Below are 26,688 nucleotides of genomic sequence, written 5' to 3'. Positions count from 1 at the left end.
TGCCTCGGGTCGAACGCACTTTTTATGACTCAAAAATATAGGTCAACGTGCCGATAGGCCCGCTATAACCCGTTTCGAGTCGTACGTTCGTCGGTCCAAGTTTCGAGTCAACGAATTGAATCGCTTTAACTCGGGATCGGACCAGGTGCAGTCTTTGTTCGGGATAGACGAGATCGTTGTTAATTAAAATAAATGATAAAGTTTCACATAAAATTAACAAAAGTATTTATTCTAATAACAAATAAAAATGAAAATATAAAGAAATACAAATAAGCGCTGAAGTCGTGATTTAACATAATTTGTTGGCTATGAATTTATAAAGATTAAATTATAAGAATGGTTCTAAATAAATTTCGCAAGAGTTTACAATGTTTAAAAATACGCAAAGGGTTATAAAAATAGATTTTCGATTGAGTTTACAAAAGTTTTAAAAGTTTAACAAAGGGTTATTAATAAAATAAAAAAAAACACAAAGGTTATTAATATAAATTTCGGAAGTGTAAAACTAATGGGCAGCTTTTTGTTTGTGAGTTACATTATATCTTAAGTAATTCGGAGAGAGAAGGTTAGGAAAGTGCAGACTCTTGAAAATTAAAACCGTGAATTGTTGTTTGGACTCTCGAACACTAAGGGCGGAATTCGCATACCGGAACGCCCGGTCGGACTCTCGAGCAACAGCCTCTGAATCCGCGCACCGGAACGGCCGGTCGGATCCTCGAGCAACAGCCTCTGAATCCGCGCACCGGAACGGCCGGTCGGACTCTCGAATGACCGTCTCCGAATCCGCGCACCGGAACGACCGGTCGGACTCTCGAGCTGCCGGGCTCGCATCCGCAAACCGAGCAAAGAAGGGGGACGGAAAACTCTAAGAGAGAATTATTTATAAATAATAGGAGGGTGTCTTAAAGAATTAAAATGGAAGGGAGATGTTACCATGAGTAACGTAAAAACCAAAGAAATTATGATTGTGGGACTTACTCATTGTTGGTTCTCGAGCAAATTTGTCGGAATCGAATAGATTTCTTGCCCGGATGGAACGGCACTAAAGTCTACTTGCGCACTGATTCTACATGATTACTAACTAACTAACTAACTCTAAAAACGTAATTCTAAAACTTTACTCTCCATTACTATTACTGACTATCCATTACTGACTGCTAAACTCTTATTACTGATACTTTCATTACTGACTACTATTGCCTACTATTACTAACTGGTATAAAGACAACTGACTCCCTTCAAGATTTGGTATTATATATATATATATATATATATATATATAGAGTCTTACAAGGGGAGGATCCAGAGATAGGTGGTTCAAATATTCTAATTGGTAGGATTCTTTTTCAAGATTGTGTGGTGGGTGAATTCTAAGTTTTCTTATTGGAGAAATAGTTTTTCCTTTTTGCCCAATCATACGTTAAGTAATCTGTCGAAAGTTTTTCTGTTTCCTCCCACATTCTTTCAATTTTATCGAAGGGATCCGACCTATCGCGTAGGTTATCTTCCCTTTGGGTTTAAGAGATAAATATTTTTTTCTATTGTGCTAGACGCGCTACGGTATGGGTTGCAGATGGAGGAAACGGTTATTTATTTTTCGCTTATGTTTAGATACTTTATTGCTCATTTTTTGTGAGCAAACGTGAAACTTTGCTTAGATCCCATGGTTGTTTTTTGAATTTCTATCTTCAGAATTTATTATTTGTTGACTCAATATTCAAAGGAGTCGGAATTATCTACTTGGTCGTTTCGTCCATCTATGTTTGTTATTACGTTTCTAACAGACTAATCCTAGACACATAAAAATTATCGGAGACCGTTGAAACGGAATTTCTTTTGTAAAATTATTTGTTCCTCTGACGAAGGGAAATCGTGGAGTCTGCCGGACGTAACACTCCCCGCCTTAGACAAATGTTGGGGGCGTATGAACACAACATTTGCAGAATTTAATAGGCTGAGCAACGATTTCTCTTTTTCATGGATTATTATATTTATTTTGTATCGCATTAATATCCTATTTTTCCTTCGTTTAGGTATTTATTTATATCAACGCTTGTCTCTTAAGAAAGAGGAAGGAAAAGGCAATCTTTAAAATCCTTTCTTGCTCTTTCGTCTTCCTTTACACGTGTATGTTTTATTTTAATTTCTAAATTAGATTATTCGTATGTACGCACATTTTTACGCAGTAGATAATGATTATAATTCACTTAATAAGTTGTTTTACGCATGTATACGCGCTTTTAATTTATAAATTTTCTTAATTAAAAAAAATTTGTATTAAATATATTTCAAAGCTTTCCCTTTTTTTTCTAAAATTATTATTACCGTTATGTTTTTTTTCTCTTGTTTTTTCTAAAAATATTTTAGAATCACGTGAGTGTCAACTAGGTTTTTCTATTCTCCCTTTTTCCTTGGTTTTTTTCATTAAGAACGGATTTTGTCCAGAGACAATTGAGTGTTTCTCGATCCTGTGCATCGCATTCCACAGGCATATCAACATTTGTTGATATAGGTGTGTCGCCAATTTTATCACTGTTATACTTTTTATATTGCATCAAATAAAATTCTTTTATATTAATTTCAGGAGGGCGACAAATAATCAATTCATCCTGCCGATATCTTCGCGCAGGGTTAGAGTAGTTATGATTTTGCAGAAGATGAGTTCTCAAACAGAGCAACACATCTGAACGGCATCAAGTGCCGGAATTGGATCAAATAATCAATTAGCGAGGTTTCATTCTTCGCTTAAAATTTGTAAGAGTAAAGCGGCATTTTGCCGGATTTGTTTTTTTGACACTCAGGTGATCTATTTAAATTGTTATTATTCAAATAATTTTATTTTAATTTATTCTTTTATCTAAGCATTTATTATATTATATTCATATATCTCCTCTTAATAGAAAAGAAAAACTTCTGAAACACTATGATTAATTTGTCTTATAGTAACATTTAAATTCTAAAATTGCCTTATTTTGGCAATATGGAACAATGTTATGTAACAAGTTTTCGTAACATTATATCTTATTCAAATATGCAATATAAATTTGAACCTTAAATTAATGTTTAGTATAAAACAATGAAGATATAAAATTATTAATATATGTAACTTTAATGTCGATGAAAATATTGATAGAGAGAAAAGGTATCTTAAATATGAATTCCAATATTCATTAATGTCTGATTCGCTTAAGTTATATTATATTTCTTGGTTATTTTTCTACTTCGTTTTATAATTTAACTTGGTTTATATATGAAGAAAAGACGCAATTGCAGCGTGGACAATTATTGTATATCATTCATTCGACTTGTCACGCGAAATTTCTAAACGGAATATTTTGTTTTGACGCAATAATAACGATTACTTAGATTATAGAATCTTATCAAACTAAGATTTTATTAGGCTTATAAACAAGATTGAATATTGAGTTAAAGCTTGTAGCTTAGTTAAAACCTTTGAATATATTGATTCTTTAACACAATTATTTTTCTTTTACAAATTTTAGGAATATTTTTAAATTTAAAAAAAATATTAAAGATTCTTAGTTTTTTTTTTTATCTATATATATTTTTTTTATTATTCAATCTTGGTTACGTAATTATTATTCTATTTGTTATTCTTTCAATTATAAGCTAAAATTATATGTTATTTTTGTCGCGAAAATAAAGGTATTATAAGAATAAAACTAACAATTGACATTATTAAAGAATTTTACAATTATCTATTCCTTATCTACTATAAATTTATATTTCATATGCTGCTATCCTTTGTGATGTGCTGGATGTCTTTTATCTTGATTCCAGCCAATAATTATTTGTTTGTCTTCGCTCTCGCCATGATGCTTGAGCTTAGATTATTGTTGCATTTATTGTCCCCTTTTTTCCTAAGGATTCGTATCTATTCTTCTCGGGTTCCTTTTTGTGTGGCGGGATAATTGTTTAGAAATGATGAAGAAGGATGTAGTGTATAAATTTTCCTACATGACGTAGCATGTGATTCAAGGATCCATTAAATGGATAGAGATACATGTCGCAGCATGTGATTTGAAAGTGAGGTAATATAACTTATTATTTTGCAAAATATTTTCATGGTTTTAGAGGCTTTTTAAGGATTCCAAATATTGTCAATTTGTAGCCTTTTGTTATCTCTTGCTGATGAGTAGGCTGTATAATTTTTTAAATTTTATTTTTAGTTTATTCAATGTAAGAAAACTTAGAATTAGAATCTTGTTGTTTTTTTTTTTTCATAGGCTGGGATCTAAAGATTTCTCGTCGATATAGTTGAAGTGCGTATATTATTTTTTATAATATTAACAGATTGTGGATATTGATTGTAATATTTTTAAATAGTTGTATATTACTAGTGGAGGATTTATTCGTAACTTGCTTAGAATTTGGTTTTGTTCATCCTTTTTTAGTTCTTCGTCCTTGTCGCGTGTTCTTCCATCATCCTTGATATCATTTATTTTGTCTGGAGGATCATTTCTATCTTCAATTTTAATTTTTTGTTTTTGCGAATCTAGTTGTTTCTTGTCTTTTATGTCTTCATCGTAGGTAAGGTATCCTTTGTCCGGGGGATCATTTCTGTCCTCGATTTCCTCAGGTTCGTATTTATATTTCTTCAAGCTCTTAAATAATTTTGACAAATGTTGACAAATGTAATGATAAACGTATAACAATGTAGTAATCATACTAATAATGTAGTATAAAATAGTAATAAATTTATAATTTCTTCGGTCTTGAAATTGTATTTTGTTAGATTTAAGAGACTCATGGACTGAGATCTTCTCTTTAATTTGTAATTTTAGCGGTTGATACATTTCCTCGTATGTAGATAACATTTGGTTAGAGTTCTTAACAGATACATCGTTAGATAATGAATCTTCCATTTTTTCATCAGAGAAGTTGAAGTCTTCGTAGCCTTCGTCCTTTTCATTGGAGTCCTTCAGTATCGTGGAAATTAATTTCGCATTTTCCGGATCATTAAAGTTAAGAATTTCATCGTCATTAATTTCATTGCCGTTTATTTCTTCTTTATGTTTCGATTTTCTTCTTCGCATGAATTTTTCTATTATCTTCTGTGATTGGACTTGCATTGATACAAGGATTTTTAAAAGTGGTTTATTTTTCTTCTTGGAATCATATAATTTTCTTGCATTATAAAACTTAGTTCTTTTTATAGGCTCTTTGATAGCAATATGAGAAATGTTATTTTTATTATATTTATTTTTTATATTTATTCCAATTCTTGGGAATTTTAATTTTTTTAGATAAACTAAGGAGCTCTTTGTTTTTGACTCCTTTAAGAAAAATCGTGTCGTGTTACATAGTGAGGTTTGGTTGCTTCCCTCCTTGCAATCGACTGAAGAATACATTATAGAATTTTGGAGATCTTCCTTTATTGTATCATAATTTTTAAGGGGGATTTGATATTCCTTTCCCTTTAAGATTTCAGAATTATTTATTGATTTACGAGGGGTTTGGTAACTTCCCCCTCCAAGGATTTCTGGATCATCAATTAAAACAGGAGAGGTTTGGTAACTTCCCCCTCCAAGGATTTCTGGATCCCTGGGCAGCCCGAGGAATGTTTGAAAATCTCCTCCCTCATGGATTTTTGGATCTCTGGTCAATTCAAGAGAGGTTTGGTAACTTCCCTCCTCAAGAATTCTTGGATCTCTGGGCAATCCAGGAGAGATATGGAAATCCTCATTTCCAAGGACTTTTGGATCACTACTTAATTCACGAGGGGTTTGGTAATTTCCCCCTCCAATTCGGGAATCTAGAACTTCGGGAGAGGCATAGGAGCCTGATTTTTGTTCTAGAATAGATTTTTCCTTCAAATTTTTATTTTTTTGTGTTAGTGTATGTTTATCTTTTTCTTTAATTTCAATTTCGTCTTTGGATTTGTTTTCAATTATCCCTTCTTTTTTATTTAACATCTGAATTTCTTTATTTATTGTTTTATTCTCTTCTTCTATTATGTTTTTATTTTCATTTATAATTTTGTCTTCATCGTTTTTCAAATTTACGTTACAATTGTTGTTCGTTTTATCTTTATTGTTAATATTTTCTTTTATTTCTTCCTCATTAATTTTATTAGAGACTTCTTGATCAACAATTGAGAAAGATCTAAGACGTAGGGTTGGTACCTGGACTTCTATTTCTTCGTCCAAGTTACTTACAACATCTATATACGCCTTTCCTGAGCTAACTTCCGCTAGAGTTTCTATCGCATAAATTCCATGCGCTATTTTTAATCTAGGTATATCCCCGATTCTTATTTCAGGGTTCTCTACTCTAATATAAAATGGTGATTTTAATCGCGGTGCTACTATAATCATTTCAGGTGAAAAGAAGGGTAGATTAATTCCAAAAACGTCTAAATGTCTTTTTGCATAATTTATTCTTGCGGAAGTTTGATAAAAAAAATCATTGCCTAATATACTTGGTTGTAAGATCGGAAAGTCGTTAGTTACAATGTGAAAAGTTATTTCCTTTCCGTAAAGAAGTAAATTAATTTCTCCTAGAGTGTAAGTTGGATAATCGTAAATACCATTTAATTCTAATATGTTGTCGTAATTGATTGTTTTATTTTTGGGCACAAAATTTTCTTTAATTAAATTTATTTCATAACCTGTATCTAACGCGAAAGTTATAGGAGAAGTTGATTCACAAATTTTTATCTGAACAGTAGGCGGACGACTGTGTTTGTCGAGGTTTATCATTACGGGTCGGGGTTCCCAAGCGTTTTGGTTAACATTTTCTGTGACGCCCATGGATGTGGAACTCGTTCGGTCTCCAATTGTATACCTGACTTCGAAGAAGCCATCGGAGTTTTCCGGCTCATTCATATAATTATTACTTGTGATACGTAGTTTACATTTCTTAAGAAGATGCCCTCGTTTTTTACAATAGTGACAGAATAATGAATCTACAGATACTGCGGTTTGCTCTAATTTAGATCGACAATCTTTAGCTATATGCCCAAAGTTATAACAAATTTGGCATGCAATTTTTGATTTTTTATTTATGTTATACTGTTTATTTTGCTTTTTCCAACAATTATTAGCCGTGTGACCCGGTTTATCACACCATTGACAGATTACGTAAGGCTTATTTTGTTCATTAGTTTTATAAATTTTACAAAATTTAGCATGGTGACCGGGTTTAGAACATAACTGGCAAATGACGTAATTTTCTTGTACTACATTAACGGGTTGTTGAGATTGAGCATCGCGGAAGTAACACTTGTCGGCTGCATGCCCGTGGATTTTACAAATTTGACATTGGATTTGCGTTCTACAATTAGAGGCTAAATGCCCCTTCTTATAACAGAACTGGCAATTTTCCCATAACCGGTTAATACTTTGATTTCTACCTGAAATATCATTCTGTCCTGGTCGTAAATATGCCATTGTGCGAAGCTCTCTTTCTATTTACGAGATATCGGCTATGGTTATTCAAGCGTCTAAAATTTTTTTATTTCTGGTTTAATTTTTAACTTTAATTTTTTAATAAAACATTCATTCACGACGTTTTAATATTTTGAGGAAAAGAACATTTTTGAAATTTTATATGATAGTTTTACTGTTTGCGTGATTTTTACTCGATTTACGAAGATAATGTTTTTTTTTTTATAAATGCAACCTAGTTTTCTTTGTAAAAAGTTTTTAGATAAACCGTTATTTAGCTCTAAATATTTTGTTATTTGGGCGAGTTATCGAAATTTTCATTTTGGATAACACGCACTTTGCTTATAATTCTTTTGTTCTACTAATTTTGTGTAAATTAAAATTTGACCTCTACAGCCGGGATAGATTTTACCCCTTTTTCCGGTAAAATTTGATTATATATTTTGGCCGATAAATAAAGGAATGGCCATCACAATGAATTACAATATAGCAAAAAATTTGAATTCGATATTATTTTAATTTGTTTACGCTCATAAATATATCTAGTTTCATGCACTGACTGAATCATTACTCTTTCAAGGTTGTCGAAAATATACATATTAATAAAAATTCAGTTTAATGCAATTTTCACATGCAATTTTGTCTACTGAAAAAAGAAAATAATTAATTCAGGGAATTATTTATTAGGAACGAAAGTATATAGTTGGATATTGTCTGGGTTTAATTTTCTAAAGTGATTTTATATAAATTATCGACTTCAGCATTATTTCAAAATTGACCTCATCTTATTCCTTCTCAAAGACAACACCTATTTATCCCGGACGAGCCCCCAAAAATTTTAATTGTTCTGTTACGTCCAGCCTTATGGGATTTTACTCTTTATTCGGTAGGAAGGATATCTCAGGGAGAACAGGTAAGGCAGGGAAGAACGTAACAAAACGTGTAGAATTCCCGTAGGCACACAGTTTAAGGAGGGTATGTGCCTCGGGTCGAACGCACTTTTTATGACTCAAAAATATAGGTCAACGTGCCGATAGGCCCGCTATAACCCGTTTCGAGTCGTACGTTCGTCGGTCCAAGTTTCGAGTCAACGAATTGAATCGCTTTAACTCGGGATCGGACCAGGTGCAGTCTTTGTTCGGGATAGACGAGATCGTTGTTAATTAAAATAAATGATAAAGTTTCACATAAAATTAACAAAAGTATTTATTCTAATAACAAATAAAAATGAAAATATAAAGAAATACAAATAAGCGCTGAAGTCGTGATTTAACATAATTTGTTGGCTATGAATTTATAAAGATTAAATTATAAGAATGGTTCTAAATAAATTTCGCAAGAGTTTACAATGTTTAAAAATACGCAAAGGGTTATAAAAATAGATTTTCGATTGAGTTTACAAAAGTTTTAAAAGTTTAACAAAGGGTTATTAATAAAATAAAAAAAAACACAAAGGTTATTAATATAAATTTCGGAAGTGTAAAACTAATGGGCAGCTTTTTGTTTGTGAGTTACATTATATCTTAAGTAATTCGGAGAGAGAAGGTTAGGAAAGTGCAGACTCTTGAAAATTAAAACCGTGAATTGTTGTTTGGACTCTCGAACACTAAGGGCGGAATTCGCATACCGGAACGCCCGGTCGGACTCTCGAGCAACAGCCTCTGAATCCGCGCACCGGAACGGCCGGTCGGATCCTCGAGCAACAGCCTCTGAATCCGCGCACCGGAACGGCCGGTCGGACTCTCGAATGACCGTCTCCGAATCCGCGCACCGGAACGACCGGTCGGACTCTCGAGCTGCCGGGCTCGCATCCGCAAACCGAGCAAAGAAGGGGGACGGAAAACTCTAAGAGAGAATTATTTATAAATAATAGGAGGGTGTCTTAAAGAATTAAAATGGAAGGGAGATGTTACCATGAGTAACGTAAAAACCAAAGAAATTATGATTGTGGGACTTACTCATTGTTGGTTCTCGAGCAAATTTGTCGGAATCGAATAGATTTCTTGCCCGGATGGAACGGCACTAAAGTCTACTTGCGCACTGATTCTACATGATTACTAACTAACTAACTAACTCTAAAAACGTAATTCTAAAACTTTACTCTCCATTACTATTACTGACTATCCATTACTGACTGCTAAACTCTTATTACTGATACTTTCATTACTGACTACTATTGCCTACTATTACTAACTGGTATAAAGACAACTGACTCCCTTCAAGATTTGGTATTATATATATATATATATATATATATATAGAGTCTTACAAGGGGAGGATCCAGAGATAGGTGGTTCAAATATTCTAATTGGTAGGATTCTTTTTCAAGATTGTGTGGTGGGTGAATTCTAAGTTTTCTTATTGGAGAAATAGTTTTTCCTTTTTGCCCAATCATACGTTAAGTAATCTGTCGAAAGTTTTTCTGTTTCCTCCCACATTCTTTCAATTTTATCGAAGGGATCCGACCTATCGCGTAGGTTATCTTCCCTTTGGGTTTAAGAGATAAATATTTTTTTCTATTGTGCTAGACGCGCTACGGTATGGGTTGCAGATGGAGGAAACGGTTATTTATTTTTCGCTTATGTTTAGATACTTTATTGCTCATTTTTTGTGAGCAAACGTGAAACTTTGCTTAGATCCCATGGTTGTTTTTTGAATTTCTATCTTCAGAATTTATTATTTGTTGACTCAATATTCAAAGGAGTCGGAATTATCTACTTGGTCGTTTCGTCCATCTATGTTTGTTATTACGTTTCTAACAGACTAATCCTAGACACATAAAAATTATCGGAGACCGTTGAAACGGAATTTCTTTTGTAAAATTATTTGTTCCTCTGACGAAGGGAAATCGTGGAGTCTGCCGGACGTAACAATGGTTTTCGCCATGAAATTCAAATTTGCGCCAATATTCACTATCATATTCGTAATCAGCGCCCCAAAATACGTAAGAATACGTAGTTTCAAAAAAATCAGAGGTAAGTCGTTTTCGGAACTATACCCTAAAAGAGTACTAATTTCACTGAATAAAAAAAACTTATCAATGTTAATTCATATTTGAACACCACTAACTTATAAATAGCAACACTAACTTATAAATAAAAACATATTGTTTCTTTAATTTGACAAACTTTATCTAAATGTCTACTCAAATCTTAGAAAAAATTTTCCACAAAATTTTACAATTTTTCAAACAGTTTACATTTTTTAATTAAATTTAAAAATCTTTAAATGTGTGTAAAATTTAAAATACTATTTTAGTTTTTTTTATTTATTTACACCAATGATGAAATAATTTATTTCAAAGTACTAAACTGAAGAATCATTATAAAGCAAGTATTTTATTATAATATTAAAAAACTTGTTTCAAATTGCTACAAAAAATAAAAAAAACCAGTTTTTTTTCTGAAAAAGTTAATTTTTTGGAAATGGTTGCTTTCACTAAATAAACAATATTTTAATTTTGTAATGTTTTTAATCATATAGATAGATAGAGTTTATTCCGGGCTTCCCAAACGGAGTGCCGGGGTATTTTGTGGGGTGCACCAAACCCTGTACATCATTTCCTCCTTCTACTCTCTTACATATTCTATATTTTCTAGACCTTTTTTTACAATACATATATAATACAAATTTCTTCCCTCGCTCGTACGCATCTTCTCAACCTCCCACTCCCTCAGTCGCGCTCTCTCTCCTCCTCTGGCCTCCTTTTTTTCTCCTTCCTCGTTCCTCCTCTTCTTCTCCATCTGCTTCTCCCCTTGTTTCTCCTCCTTACCGCCTGTCTCTTTCTCCAATTTTTCCCTGACTTCCTCCTGCTCACCCGCTCCTCCGCGCAATCCCTCTCCTCCTTTCCTTCTCCTGTCTCTATCCTCGCTTTCTCTTGCACCTTCTTTCTCGTCTCCGCCTTCTTCTTCGGACTCGCGCTAATAATTTCTTCCTTCGCTCGTACGCATCCTCTCAACCTCCCACTCTCTCGATTGCGCTTCCTGTCCTCCTCTGGCCTCCTGAGCTTCTCTCCTCCTTCTGGTCCTCTTCTCCTGTCCCCCCTCTCCCTTGACATCTTCTACTCTCCTTTTCTCTTTCTCCTCCTGCTCCTCCCTCTCTCTTTTTCCGTCACGCATCGACGTCACGATCGCACGATCCACTTTTGCCATCTGCCCCCCATACCGTCCGCTCTCCTGCCAAAAACTTTCCTTTCCGTCTTTCCTCGTATTAACTCTTCTGTTTTTCATCTTCATACGGCTCTGTGATTGGCTGATGGCATCTTAAGACAGTACATAAAATGATCTTAAATATAAAATCCGATTATGAATACCGGCCATAGATTTACTAGAATAGACTGCTTATGAGGTGGAAAAACGGTGGTAGGGGTATCCGTCACTGAGAAAAGGATAACTATCGTTAATATGGGTTGCTATCTTTTTTTAGTGGGCGTAACTTCGTAGCAGCAAAAAAGGTCCTTCTTATATTCTACCTCGCACACACAGCAACTCAACACCATTATTTCAATTGTTTAAATAAAATTGTTCACACGTTAGATTCACCAACCCCAAAATATACGTTTTGATCATCCGATCTCACATGAAGCTCACATCGACAACATGCATACTATGACAACACGCTCACGCTCTGACACCGTTATTGGTCACTATGCTTCCCCATTATTCTGCATTAGAAAGAGATAAAACCTCATATTAACGACAGTTTTCCTTTTTTCGGTGACGGATACCCCCTCTACTTTCATAAGCATTCCAGTAAGTCTATGGTTCCCAAACACGCTACCGCCGTCTCTTCTCTCAGTCCTGCCAACTATTTCTCGGCCCTCTTACTCATCCATCAGTGCCATCTGCCTTCATCCTCTTGGGTACTGCCTTCACACTCCAGCGTCTTCTCCGTCTTCTCTTCTCTGTAGCCTCACCTCCACTTCATTTCCACACCGTCATCTCCGTTTCATTCCGAATCTTTCTTCACATTGAATTCTTTTCCTCGTAACTCCTCTGTCTTCCTTTCATTTCCTCTAATGCCTTTTCGCCTCCTCTATCCGAATCTCCATATCTCCATCCCCAAAGTTCGTCAATACTCCATTTTCCTCCTTTTATTTCGGAGTGCACTCTCACATGTCCACACTCACCAGCGCCATTTTCGCGAGCCTCATGTTTTTTTAAGGGGGTAAAGGGGTTTAGAAGGCCAAAAAAAGCCTTTTTGCATGAATTTTTTTTAGAAAAACTACTCGATGAATCTTTTTGCGTTTTTTACCACTTATTGTTCATATATTGAACTGTTTGAATAAATTTTTATGAACAATTATGCTGACATATACAAAAGTTAGAGCTGGAATACGCAGGCGCCTTAAAAAAATTTCTTCAAATCTGCGAGCATTCTAGCGCCTCGTAGAATCATCTGAAACATAAAACCCAAAGATTTTTTTAAAGCTAATGAATGTAGTTTATATGTGAACCTAAAACTTAAGAAAATTTTCCTAAAGAAAGTTTTAAAATGGCGGATAAAAGTGAAATTTTCGATTTTTGCCTAAAATTTTCGCCTTATTTTATTTATAACTTTTTGCAAACATTAAATTTAGCTAATATCGTAGGTTCACATAGAAACTAAATTTATATTCTTTCGTTTAAAAAAAGAATCAAGTGGATCCGTCGATTAGTTTTCTCTCAATCGTGCTCGCAAATTTGGAAAACATGGTTTCGAGAAAATCGCGTTAAAAATTTTGGAAGAGGGAAACAGACTAATAAAAGCTTAATAACAATTGCTTACATGGTTTTTTCCGTTAGTCGGCTATTTCTGGTCCATACAATAAGCCCTCAGCCTTTTCATATGTCTCATTTTGCTCTAGTTGCTTTTGTTTTTGATGTAATCGTCTAATTTGTGAAACGCTCCTACTGCGACGCTTCTGGGCATTCGTGCGATTTTCGTCCATTTGACTTGAAAAATTTCTGCAGACTGACCCTATAACTAAGCCCATGCATTCCATAATCCGCAAAACTGATAAAAATCCTTCGTTAAAAATTTCAGCAGCAATATAAGATGCTATTTCTATAATTTTTCGTCCCGAATTAAGATGTTTCGGTGCGAGCCGCCACACCATCGCATTGAAGCTTTCATTTGCATTTTGCGTATGTCCTCCCAGGCATCTTTCAAGTAAATCTTCTCTGGAAAGATCTTGGAAAATCGGTAAAATTGCTTCCGCGACGTCTTTATGCAACGGAGCTGGATGTTTGTACTCTTCACCGAGACTTTGCACGCGACGATACTTGCACCAGCTGTCTTCGCCTTCGGGACAATTTCGTGCTTTGGATTTTCATCGGTTGAGATCATATGCAAATAAGTTGCCATTATATCATTTTGCATGGCTTTTACAGAGTCAACATTTCTCATTATAGCTAAGCCGTAGTACTTAGTTATTTTTTTAATGAGGCCGTCGGTCAATTTTTCCTTACCGCCGATTTTTTTCTTTTTTTTTTTACGTTGCGCAGTCCAGTGCCCATTCTTTTTTCAATGTGATTGACGCACTCACTTTTCACAACAGGAAACTCATCTCCATAGGGATTTAAATCCAATATTGCTTTGAACGTTTTTGAGTCGCCATCGCCGATATAATTGAGATACAGCACTCCGTATTTCTCCTCCGATGCCGAAAACATTTCTTTTATTGCATCCACCTCCATTTTATCCGCACTGCCCGTGTGATTCAATGCACACTCATTCTTGTGTGTTCTTCAAACCAGTGGATGTACTCTTCGCTATCTTTATTTTTCCAACAAGCACTGGCTTTACAAACACTGCTTTTCACAACAATATCGATAACTTTTCCAGTATAATATGCGATTAACGTTGTCACTCCGTATAAAGAAGTAAAGCCTCGCTTTTTTCAAGAGCCATCTCCTGACACTTTAAAATTATTACACGGCCTTTCCTTCTTATCGTTTTCTTCTTTCTCTTGCTGTACGACTCGTAAACACATAGCATCAAACACAATTTTCGACGCATCATACAGATGAGTTACTACGGACTCGTAAGTGTCTTGGCACATACCTTTGCCGATATCCATCATGTTACAAAATAAATTTAGACCTTGCAAACCCACACCTAGGAGTCGCATGACAAGCACAATACGTTTGTTTATTTTAAAGCCGTTATTTATTAATGATCCTGAATTAATCGAGCGCGTTCCACAGACACATCTAGCAGCAATTTTAAATCCAAGCCCTCGGGGGCACGTCTCATAAAAGTTAATATTTCTCTTGCAATTACGGCATATAACAAACTCTTAAATTGGTGCAAATACGCTTACTAGTGATTTAATTTGACGACTACATCTTCAGCTGTTGCCGTAGATATTTTTCGTGTGGTCGCATTGTCTTCAACAGACTCGTCGCCTCTCTCCGAAAACTGATTGCCACGAAACTTCCGTTTTTTTGACCTTGCTGATCGTGTTGCAGCTGCTCTGCTTTGTTTCGGATAAGTAGACATTATTTCAAATATATAAAATCAAATACACTGTACGAAGTAAACAACGCCACGCTCGACTAACGATTATATTCTAAAGGTTATGTCGAACTATAGTCATCTACACACTCAGCTGCTATAGAAACACCTAGAAGTGTGCACGTATACTTTACTATGCCTTTGGGAACATTCAAAAGCGAAAAAAAATGGTAGAAAGTGCGCGCCGAGCGCCCTGCTCCGAACCGTTCGGGAGCGCTCGGGACACGCCGGCATTTGGCGCTCATTTTGAACTGTTCCAGTGCTTATTCATACTTAGGGCCTTAGAAATATGTTCTCTAGATAGAATACTGTCGATTTAAGCAATAAAAAAAAATCGAATCTTTTTGCTTCTGAATCCCTTTATCCCCTTAATCATATTAATGTAATGTAAAAAATTATATAATTTTATTCTTATGAAAGTTTTTTCTCTACTTCCTCTTTCCACACGCATGCACGCACGCACACACGCACGCACGCGCACGCACACGCGCACGCGCGCGCACACAAATTCCTAGCAAACACAAAACATTGCAACAACATTGTGGCCATTTTGTAATATTACTGTAATGTTGTTACAATGTTATAACATTGTCACAATGTTGCTGCTATATTCTGTGTTTACTGGGTTTTGTACCCGTATTTGCTAGAGTACTGTAGGGATCGCTACCAATAATCCGGTAAAGCGATGGAATGATTCACACCGTGTATTTGTAATAAATAGTTTATTCTTTTTCCCATTTACAATGAAAACAGTAGAGGTCTCTAGGACTCCTTCTTGATCACGCACGAAACCTATCCCTTTCAATTTCTACCTGCTGCCCCTTTGGTCGGACAACAAAAACAGTGAGTCGCGGTTGCGCCAGTCTACCCAATGGTCACTTCAGGGCACGAATTGCATTTGGGAATAAAAAATCCTTGTTTTCTCTCTTGTCGTCTTATTTTTATCCTCTCTTTGTGTTAGTTTTAATTTCCTTCTTAGATTTTTTCCATGTGCATCTTTTTTTCGTGCCTCTTTCAGCTGACTCTCAGTTCTTTTTATTCCTGATTGCCCTTTTCGTTTCCTGTAAAAAAAGCATTTCTTTTCCATATTCTCTTGCATTTCCAGTATTTTTTATTGTTCTTTATGCTGCTTTTAGGAGCAACAAAATATTGTTAAAGCAAAACAACAAATTATAAACACAATAAAAACAAAAACAAAACGGAAATAAACAATAACGAGAAAGCTGAAAACAATTAAAATTTTGACGCTCTCTTCCACCAAAACCGCTCCCTTTCTTGCCTGTGTAAACAAAAACAATCAAAATATTGCCAACACTCCAAACTGTTAGAAAAACAGAAAATGTCAGAATAGCCCTTACCTTTAACAAAAAGAAATCAAAACGAGAAAGTTGTTGACAGGTCGCTTAGTCAAGTAAAGCGTTCAAACCAATCTGAATTGTTTTCTTAAAATGTCGGCAATATTTTGATTAACTTTATTTACATATGCAGATTTGAAATACGTTGGTTTAGAATGATGCCGGCAAAAAAAAAAGAGCGATTTCAGTGAAGAAGAGCGTCAAAATTTCATTTGTTTTCAACTTTCTTGTTATTATTTGTTTCTATGTTTCGTTTTTGTTTCCATTTGTTTTCAACTTTTTTTAGTTTTCTCATTTCTCTGTTTTGTTTCTCATTTGATTTATTTTTTGTCCAGATGCATTGCCTTAAAGCAATACATTTGTGTTTCAAATTTTTTATGCTTTAACAATGTTTTGTTGTCCCAAAAATAACATAAAAACGATAAAACGATAAAAATGGTGGGGATGCATGAGAGTGCATGGAAAAGAAAGGCGTTTTTCAGAGAAAACAAAAAGGGCAATCAGGAACCAAAAAAATGCAGACGAAAAATCAGCTGAAAGAAGCATAAAAGCAAAAATAGATGTACATGGATAAAATCTAAAAAGAAAAGAATACCTAACACAAAGAGAGGATGAAAACAAAATGACTGCAGAAAGAATAAGGATTTTTGGTCTGGAATGCAAATCGTGCCCTGAAGTGATCACTGAATAGACTGGCACAACTGCGACTCACGGTTTTTGCTGTCCAAAGGGGTGGCAGGTAGAGGTTGAAAGAAGTAAGTTTCGTGCGTGGTTAGAGAAGAGTGCCAGAGAGCTCTACGGGTGTAGTGCGGCCCATTTCCGAATTTTCCAGACGCATGTGACATTTATAATGGCTGATTAATGTTAAGGGTGATTGCTCTATCCAACCCCGCAAAGTGGTAGAGATCGTAGAAGAGACTATCGGCATTTAACGATTTTAAAGACGAGTAGTGCTAGGAATGCTTATTCTCGAATAAACGGATGCGACGCAAAACGCTGTCTCCACTATCAGAACAAAGGGGTCGCGAATCAGGGTTAAAATCGGGGTTAAAATCAGGACCAAGTAGAGGTGTCAGAGTGTACAAGGAACACTCTAAGGGACACTTACAGAACCGATTTAGCCCATTTTCGAATTTTTCTGGGCCGTTTTCCGCATCAGATTGCCCTCTACTTTCCAAACTGCAACCTTGCACTTTTGGTTTTTGACAGGAAGTTGCTTCGAGAAGCGTAACTTCGAAACTACTGAATCCACAGCGGGGAGACTTTGCAGGAGTCAAGTCAATACTTTGAGCTACATCATATCAAAAATTCAGATTTTTTGCTCAACTTTTACGAACTTGACGCTATTTCGAACTTTTGTTCTTCTAATTTTGTACTGTAATTTATAAATATACATACATATATACATACATTCATACATACATACATACATACATATATATATATATTTTATATATATATATATATATATATATATATATATATAATATATCTTTATAGTAGCATCTCTCTATAATAATACAACAGAGCTTAAATTTATGACTGTGCACCGTACTGCGCAAACGATTATTATGGTTACGTCACAAATATTATTGAAAATTTACAGCGTTCAACATCCGCACAAACGTACAATTATAATAGAAGAATTCATTAGAAAAGTATTCTATAAAATATAATATGTTGTATGTCAGTTGTCAGACTCTGTAAAGCCTATTTCACAATACACTGTTTGATGTTTCTCTTATACTTAACATCATCTTACATTAAAAATACTTTAAGAACAAAACCTTGTATAAAAGGTTAATCTTAATCTAATTTTTTATATGTACCATATAGTTATTTGGAAGCAAATGTGGAAAATTTTACAAAATGCCAATTTTTGTCACGTGTCAATTTTTCCAAATAAATTTTTCTACCCTTGAAAAAGAAACTGAAAAAGTCCGTAAAATAATGAAAAAAAAGGTTATTTTCGAGCTTTTAACCCTTTAAGAGGCACATTTTTTCTAGCAATTATGTCCGATAGATCTTGTCACAGCTGTATGTTTTAGATTATACTAAAACCGAATGCGAGGTCAAAATTTAAAAATTCAAAATGACGAATCCAATATGGCAGACGTTAAATATAAAAATTTTTAATTCGGGGATTAAAAAAATATAGCCATATTTTTCACAAAATTTGTAATAAAAAAGGTCTCTTTTGGTTTTCCGCTAAAATGCATAGTTTTCGATAAAAAAAATCCTCGAAATTATGTTCTTGAAATCATTTTATTCGATATTTTGTAGCCGTCATTTTGAATTTTACATTTTCGGGTCATTTTCATAATCAGCAATCCAAATAACTATCTAAAGTACAAAATTCTATACAATTAATAAATTAAGTGAATGAATCAATTTCATATACTAAAAATATCATTTTTGCAGTATATTTTGTTGAATACAAAATATTAACTTTCTGCAACTTAATATGACTTAGTTCGTCATCTCTGGAATCTGAAATTATGGTCTGGAAGTTTATTCACATTCAAAAGCACTATGTTTGACCTGTCCTTTGGCCAAAAATGTCAAAAATCAAAGTAAAATTCCGTAACATTTATAAACTCTAAAAGCTTCAACAAACATTAATAACACATGAAAAAAATTTTGAGACAATTTGTTCCACGCAAAGTTTTTTTTTTCTTGCATTTTATATTCAAACTATGCTAAATTGTATATGAAATTGATCAAAAAATCTCTTCTCTTTAGTATTTTTTCTCTCTTTAAATATTATAGATTTATCCACCATTGTTTCAAATAATTTTTAGCACAACTTAATACTTAAAAAAAAATAATAATAAATTAAACTTTAACTATTTTGGATGAAAATACCATCTACTTGAAATAAAAAAAAAACAATGATTTAATCATTTTCTAATTTTTAAAAGACCAGAACTTCCGGGCTACAAGCGATAACAAGACAAATTTGGATTTAAATGTTAGGTAGGATACACACTACTCTTCTCAAAACCGTTTCAAAAATTTGCCTTTAGGCACCACTTCGTGAGATATGATTTTTATAAGCAGAAACAATTTTAAAATTTGCAGTCGCGCGACTGCCCAATTCGGCAAGTTCGTGATTATAATCGAAAATATTTATTCCAGGATTTTTGAGGTCGTTAAATCTGAATTTTAAGTCAAAATTATTAAAATTATAAAAAATTAAATTCAAAATGGCGGATTCAATATGGTGACTAAAAATTTAAAAAATTATTTGTTTTGATTTATAGAAAAGATAATCACTGAATCGGGCATCAAAAATTTTAATTGAAAATGGCAGATATAATATACCATACTAAATCAATGTAAAAAACATATATGGAAAAAAATGCAATTTACATTATTGTACCATTTCATCTGCGAAATCACTCGTACCGGTCAGTCAGACTTTATGATTTACGCTGTGACCACGAGAATGTGTGGCGCTTCAAGCGTTGAAGGAGTAGGCCCTGAAGAATAAGAGAGGGGTTTAGTAATAATCTTACAGCGATCGGGAGAGCATCGGTCCATGCCACAGTGCAAACAACCCTTGTATTAAGTTGCAAAATAAAACGTGTTAAGTCGAAGCAGTTCACGACCTTTTCATTTGAGAGCTTACTGCAATCATAAACAATTGGTCCTTCGAGCCGGATTCAACAGTGAGCTGAATAAGACTCGATACACGCAGAAGAAACATCTAGAAGCCACAACCTTCTGGAAAATTTACGATCAAAGAACGCTGCCTCTCTCCCCACAAACGCGAAGTGAGGAGCACCAGAATCAATCTGATCGGTTCTCGCAACGTACCCCGGTCCACATCGACGCTAAACGACATTGCCGTGCATGCGGTTTGCGCCGACGTTGAACGACGCCATATTTCGCAACGCACGTCGAGCCACGTCGACGCTGAACGACGACATTACTGCGCACGCGTCCGCGCTGACGCTGGACGACGCCATATTGCACAGCGCAAGTGTACGCGGACCACATTGACGCCAACAACACAACACGCCACAACGATTCCTTCGCTAAGCAGATAAGTATCGCGTGTGTGACGGTCCTAATAATCCACAAACGTAATGGAAGAGATAGATGCCTTGAAACGTCAACGATCAACGCTCAAGAGCCGCGCAACCAGATTCATAACTTTCATTGAGAGTTACATAGATAATGACGAAAATAGGTTAATGCTAGAATCGAGGTTAGAAAGGTTTAATGAGTTGTGGCAAGAATACCACATCCTGCAAACAAAAATTGATGAGATTCTTCCCGAGGCTGACGTAGCAGATCGTGAAAGATTTGAAGAGGCTTTTTTTGCGGTACAAGCTAGCGTCCAGTCGAAACTAGCGCAATCGACAACTAACCGATCTAGTATTCACTCCGATCCCTGCGTCGATAACTCAGCACTACCGATAAATAATACTAGCACGGGGTCAAATCAAATACTGGTACGACTGCCCGTGATGGCTCTGCCGACTTTCGATGGAAGTTATGAACAGTGGCAACACTTTTACGATTCCTTCGAGTCTTTGGTTGATAATAACAGCAACTTAGATTCAATTCAAAAGTTTCATTATTTGCAATCAGCACTCTCCGGCGCTGCCGCTAAGACAATTGACTCGTTACAAACCACTAACGAAAACTATCCCATTGCTCTAGAACTACTGACTAAAAGATTTCACAACACGCGATTGATTGTTCAGCATCATGTGCATGAACTATTTAGTGCCCCTCCAATCCTGAAAGAGTCGGCGGAGTCGTTGCGGTCACTTTCAGATGGCTTTCAAAAACATTTGCGTGTATTGCAGCAATTGAAAGAACCCATGGATAAATGGGACACGCTCATCATCTATCTGGTCATCAGCAAGCTAGATCCTGCGACGAAACAGGAGTGGGAGTTAAAGGTAGTGAAAGAAAAGACATCCACTACCCAACAACTAGTGGAATTTCTCAACAGCAGATGCGAGTTTCTTGAGGCCCTTCACTCTGCACAAGCGAAAGCGAATTCAGCGAAGTCGACATCACACAAACCAACTCAAAACACTTCGAGCAAAGGGAGTGCCACTCTGACACATTTAACCACCACCAAAGCAGACGAGTGCGTTACCTGCAAACAAACACATCGGATTTACGCATGCAAAGTATTCAAAGACCTATCTGTAGAATCACGACGTAATAAAGTCAAAAGATTAAATCTTTGCTATAACTGCTTAGGCACTAACCACAAACTAGCGAAATGTACGTCTCGAGCGTGCAGACACTGCGCAAAGCGGCACCATTCTTTGCTCCACGTAAACGAACAGGCTAACATAACTACTCAAAACTCGTCTGCTTCGAGTAACACTGCGAACGCGAACGACACTGATACAAGAGTACCCACTCAAACCAAGCGTCAATCTCCACTGTTTCGATGAAAACCGCTAGTTTTAATAACTCCGCCTGTGAAACTCTGTTGTCCACCGCAATCGTTCACATTCGCGACTGTCAGGGTAGGTTTCATCGAGCGCGTGCTCTACTCGACAACGGGTCGCAATCTAGCTTCATCATCAAATCTATGTGCGTCAAACTGGGGCTGAAGACGACACTCACGAATCACTTGATCTCATGTCTTGATACCACAGAGAAACACACCGTCGAAACAGTGCAAACTGTGATAACATCGGCCACGACAAATTATGAGACAGACATTAACTTCCTCGTAGTAAAGCAAATCACTCGATCCATTCCCACCAAACCCATTAATATCACTGCTCTGAATCTACCGCAACAAATCGAACTGGCAGACCCCATGTTTCACCGACCACAAGATGTCAAACTGTTGCTGGGAGCTATGATCTTCTGGGACGTTCTTGAAGCAGACAGGATCCAGTTAGGAGCCAATCAACTTGTACTACAATCAACAAAACTGGAATGGCTAGTGTGCGAACAGATTGGACGAGTCTCCAACACACTGTCACACAATAATCACATCATATGCGGACTCGTTCGGAACGAGGAACTACAAACGCAACTCGAGAAATTCTGGCACATCGAGGACATCACCGGCACGCGACTACTCTCCAAGGAGGAGACTAAGTGCGAAGAAATCTTCCGGAACGAACACAAGAGAACACACGATGAACGTTTCGAAGTGTCATTGCCTTTTCGTGAGAAACCACCTGCCCTAGGTGACTCCAAAATCAGTGCACTCAGGCGACTACAAGACTTGGAGCGAAAATTTCGACGAGATCGCGAGCTACATATCGGATATGCTGCATTTATGGACGAGTACATTAAACTCGGACACATGTCAGCACTCTCCCAAACGGTAGACACAAACGTCAATTGCTTGCCACATCACGCTGTGATTAAGAAGTCGTCGACATCCACAAGGTTGCGAGTAGTTTTTGATGCCTCTCATAAAACCACGTCAGGTAACTCTCTAAATGACTGTTTGCTGGTCGGGCCCACAGTTCAACCAGAACTATTCGACATCTTAATACGATTCCGACGACACCCTTATGTCTTGACAGGCGACATTGTCAAGATTTACAGGCAAGTCACGATTAAGCCAGAGCATAGACAATACCAATGCATTCTTTGGAGAACGGATCCGGACGCACCGCCAACAACGTACACACTGAACATCGTTACATACGGCGTGGCTTCAGCACCATTTCTAGCCACACGTTCCTTGTAGCAGTTGTCAGTTGAATTCGAACAGACACACCCACATGCGGCGGCGGTCATCGCTCGTGATTTTTATGTGGATGATATGATCACCGGTCAGCCAACGATACCACGCCTCCTCGAAATGAAAAAATAAGTAACTAATATACTGAAGACGGCAAGATTCGAATTGGCCAAGTTCAGAACAAACGTATCACTGGAACAAGACGAGTGCACAAACAGATGCGAACTCACCAACGCCAAGATTCTAGGTCTCTGGTGGCAATCCAAGTCAGATCTATTATGTTACGAAATCAATTGCAAACCCATGCCAGAAAATGTTACCAAGCGTATTGTTTTATCATTGATTACTCAACAACTTACAAATATTTGATCCACTGGGTTTGATCGGACCAGTAATCATCAAGGCAAAAATTCTATTGCAGTCACTCTGGCAGCTGAAGATAGACTGGGACACTCCATTGCCGGAACCTCTCCGCATTGTGTGGTCATCGTACTACCAACAACTGTCCATTATCAATCAAATTACCATACCGCGCCATGTCGTTCTGCATAATTCCAATAACATAGAGCTGCACGAATTTTGTGACGCATCACAAACTGCGTACGAGGCATGCATTTATGTTCGCTCCACCAATGACACTGGGGAGATCAAGGTTCAGCTGTTGACCGCAAAATCACAAGTGGCGCCCTTGAAGATTGTTAACCTACCAAGGCTTGAGCTTTGCGGAGCGATGCTTCTCGCTAACCTGTTTGAAAAAACGTCTCACGCCCTCAAGGATGAATTCTCCAAATCTTACTTCTGGTCAGAATCAGAAATTGTACTAGCGTGGATTCAAGGCGAACCATCGAGGTAGTCAATCTTCGTCGGAAATCGCATCGCTGAAATTCAGCGCTTGACGAGCCCTCAACAATGGGCACACGTAGCATCGGAACAGAACCCTGCCGATGTGATCTCACGAGGAATGTTGCCAGACCAACTACTTCAAGCCACTCTATGGTGGGAAGGTCCCACGTGGTTAAAAGAGGACTCTTCACAATGGCCAAGGACCGCCACACGACTACCAAGCCCGAGACTCAGCCGCGTGCACACATTGCTCTGCCTTAATAATTCAACCAACATTATCAAAAGATACTCCTTGAACAAGCTGTAAAGAGTGATCGCAACATGTATGAGATTCAGAATAAATTGCATGTTGGCCAGATCAAAGAACCCTGTACTCCACGGACCTCTCACCTCGGAAGAACTCCAAGGAACCATGAAGGTTTTAATAAAACTCCATCAACAACGAGCATTTGCCCGCGAGCTGTACAAACTTTAACGGAATGAAACAGTGGAGTCACGCAGCAAAATTCTGTCGCTCAACCCTATAATCGATCATAAAGGAATACTTCGCGTCGGTGGCCGACTGAGGAATGCACCGCTATCCTTCTCACAAAACATCCTATCCTGTTGTCCTCAAATTGCACGCTAACTGACTTAATTATACGTGATCAACACTTGAACAACTTCCACATAAGGCCACAATTGTTATTGTCTACACTTCGCGAGGCTTATTGGATAGTGCATACAAAAAATGCGATAAAGCGAGTATTCAAACAATGCGTCTTGTGTTTTCGAAAACGACCTCGTACTCTAACGCAACAAATGTCCGACTTGCCTGCTTGTAGAGTCACTCCATCTAAACCCTTTTGTCATACGGGAGTCAATTATACGGGACCCTTCAACATAAAAATCTCAAGAAATAAAACGGGCAAGGCTTATGTTTGTATTTTCGTTTGCATGGCCACTAAGGCAATACACATTGAGTTGGTGTCCAATCTCACCACCGAAATGTTTTTAAACTCACTAAAAAGATTTATATCTCGTCGGGGTAAGTGTCAATCCATTTGGTCGGACAACGGCAAGAATTTCGTTGGGGCAAACAACACATTGAAACAGCTCGGCGAATTCCTGTCACGTCCAGAACTTCAAATGTAGACAGTCAACTTCGATTCAAACCAAGGAATTTCTTGGAAATTCCACCTCACTCTCCTCACATGGGAGGATTGTAGGAGGCTAACGTAAAGGCTGTAAAGACCCATCTCATGGGGGTAGTTCGCGAAACCTTAATGTCATTCGAAGAATTGTATACAGTCCTTACCCAAATCGAGGCCATTCTAAACTCGAGGCCTTTGTGTCCTTTGAGCAGCGCCCAGATGAGCTAGAAGTTCTAACTCCGGGACATTTTTTGATCGGAACATCCCTTCTGACATTCCCAGAACAATCGGTTTTAAATGTTCCATTAAATCGCATGAATCGCTATCAATTGATGACTCAACTTCAGCAATTATTCTGGAAACGCTGGTCTAAGGAGTACATTTCGCAGCTGCAACAACGCAGCAAGTGGAAGCGTGTAGCGCGTAACAAAAAAGTTCAGTTGGGTAGATTAGCTTTGATTCGCGATGATAATTCTCCTCTTTAAAATAGCGCATGGGCAGAATTTGTGAACTTCATCCCAGTCCAGATGGACTAATTAGAGTGGTGTGGCGACACGGCACAGCGCGACGCGCGCGCACGGGCACGCAGCGTCCGCGGCCGGGCGACCGCGAGTAGTGCGCACGGCCGCCACTAGGCGAAAGCGCGGCGCCTCAAACTCACAAGAAGAAATACAACATCTGGTTTACATAAGAAGACTACCCACGACGAGGAGACAAGCTTAGCTTCTTACTGGTATAGAGAGCTCAAGAGGGCCTATACAAGTAATTCGTCTTTTTGATAAGAAGTACCTAAGGGCCCCGGAGTTCTGATTTTCGGCGCGGGTGAGCTCTGGTACCTCAGGAAACTCCTTCGGGAGAAAAGACCAGCAACCTGCCTCGCTGTCGCCTGTTCGGCCACCGCGGTCCGCGGACTAATCCGGTGCGGCCGGAGACCAACCAACCAAGGAAGCCACTAGCGTTGAAGTCACCAGCGAAGACCGGCATCTCGTGGCGACTTATCAAAATCGCATTATCCCCGAAGAAGCCGAAGGACCCACGTCTCCTACCTAGAGGTCCTCCTCGCCATCCACTAGTCACCCGAGCGACGCAGACCGCAACATTTGGCCTTGCGGTTACCATTGGCCGTTCAACACAGACCAAAACCGGCTCTCGGGTGGTTTCAGACCTAACCACCAGGAGTACGCAGGCAATCCCCGAGGACATCATCGCCGCTTCGCCGACGTCGCCAGAAGCTCCCGAGACACCGCGTGCGCTTCCACGTACATAGGAAGCGCATTCCTAGCGCTCTATTGGAAACAAAGCGGGCCGTCTTCAGAGAACTGTTCGGTAGCGACAGCGACTAGGGGAAGTCCTAACCTCCTCCGGGCACCTTCGGGTGCCGCCTAATCCTTCCACATCCTACGCGGACCCTCTTCCGAGGCTAAGGCTGCCGAGAAAGTCCACCTAGAAGCCCCTTCGAGCGGCGCCTACTCCTGCCACGTCCAGAACGAACCAGCTTCCGGCTACCTCAAGATCCTATCAATTACACACTGACGCATTTACAAGTGTACATAGAGAGATCAAATATATCCGATACGTATTATTATTGTTAAAAGGGGGCCTTCTGATTGACCGAACCTAACCACAACTCTCCCATAAGTGGTATCATTAAGAACAATCGGAGGAATTATTCAGCGCTCGTTTCCAAAAATATGCATATTACCAGTTGATTAACGAAACCTAATTGTCACACTTACTGTCAGCTAGAAGTACTGTCATATTGAAAG

At 37.5% G+C, this 26,688-nt stretch overlaps 2 protein-coding genes and 1 long non-coding RNA gene across 6 annotated transcripts in view; 1 reads left to right on the top strand and 2 right to left on the bottom strand.

The window, feature by feature from the left end:
* The window catches only part of LOC105831067 (GPI transamidase component PIG-S), a 293,030-nt gene that overhangs the window by 202,555 nt on the left and 63,787 nt on the right, over window positions 1–26,688 (bottom strand). The window lies entirely within an intron of this gene.
* LOC105835494 (protein I'm not dead yet) overlaps window positions 1–26,688 on the top strand; it is a 104,511-nt gene that overhangs the window by 22,688 nt on the left and 55,135 nt on the right. The window lies entirely within an intron of this gene.
* Window positions 11,468–20,315, bottom strand: LOC105828165. Of its 2 annotated transcripts, XR_004964853.1 has the most exons (4): window positions 19,634–20,315; window positions 17,370–17,636; window positions 13,176–15,967; window positions 11,468–12,806 (listed from the first exon to the last, which is right to left on the bottom strand). It is a non-coding gene; the product is annotated as an uncharacterized LOC105828165 (long non-coding RNA). The 2 variants fall into 2 exon arrangements; XR_004964852.1 differs by lacking the exon at window positions 11,468–12,806 and having other exon boundaries at window positions 13,873–15,967; window positions 19,644–20,315.

The sequence above is a fragment of the Monomorium pharaonis genome, chromosome 10 (genome assembly GCF_013373865.1).
Source record: "Monomorium pharaonis isolate MP-MQ-018 chromosome 10, ASM1337386v2, whole genome shotgun sequence".
Taxonomy (NCBI): Eukaryota; Metazoa; Arthropoda; class Insecta; order Hymenoptera; family Formicidae; genus Monomorium; species Monomorium pharaonis.
This window is presented reverse-complemented; position numbering and strand designations above follow the sequence as displayed.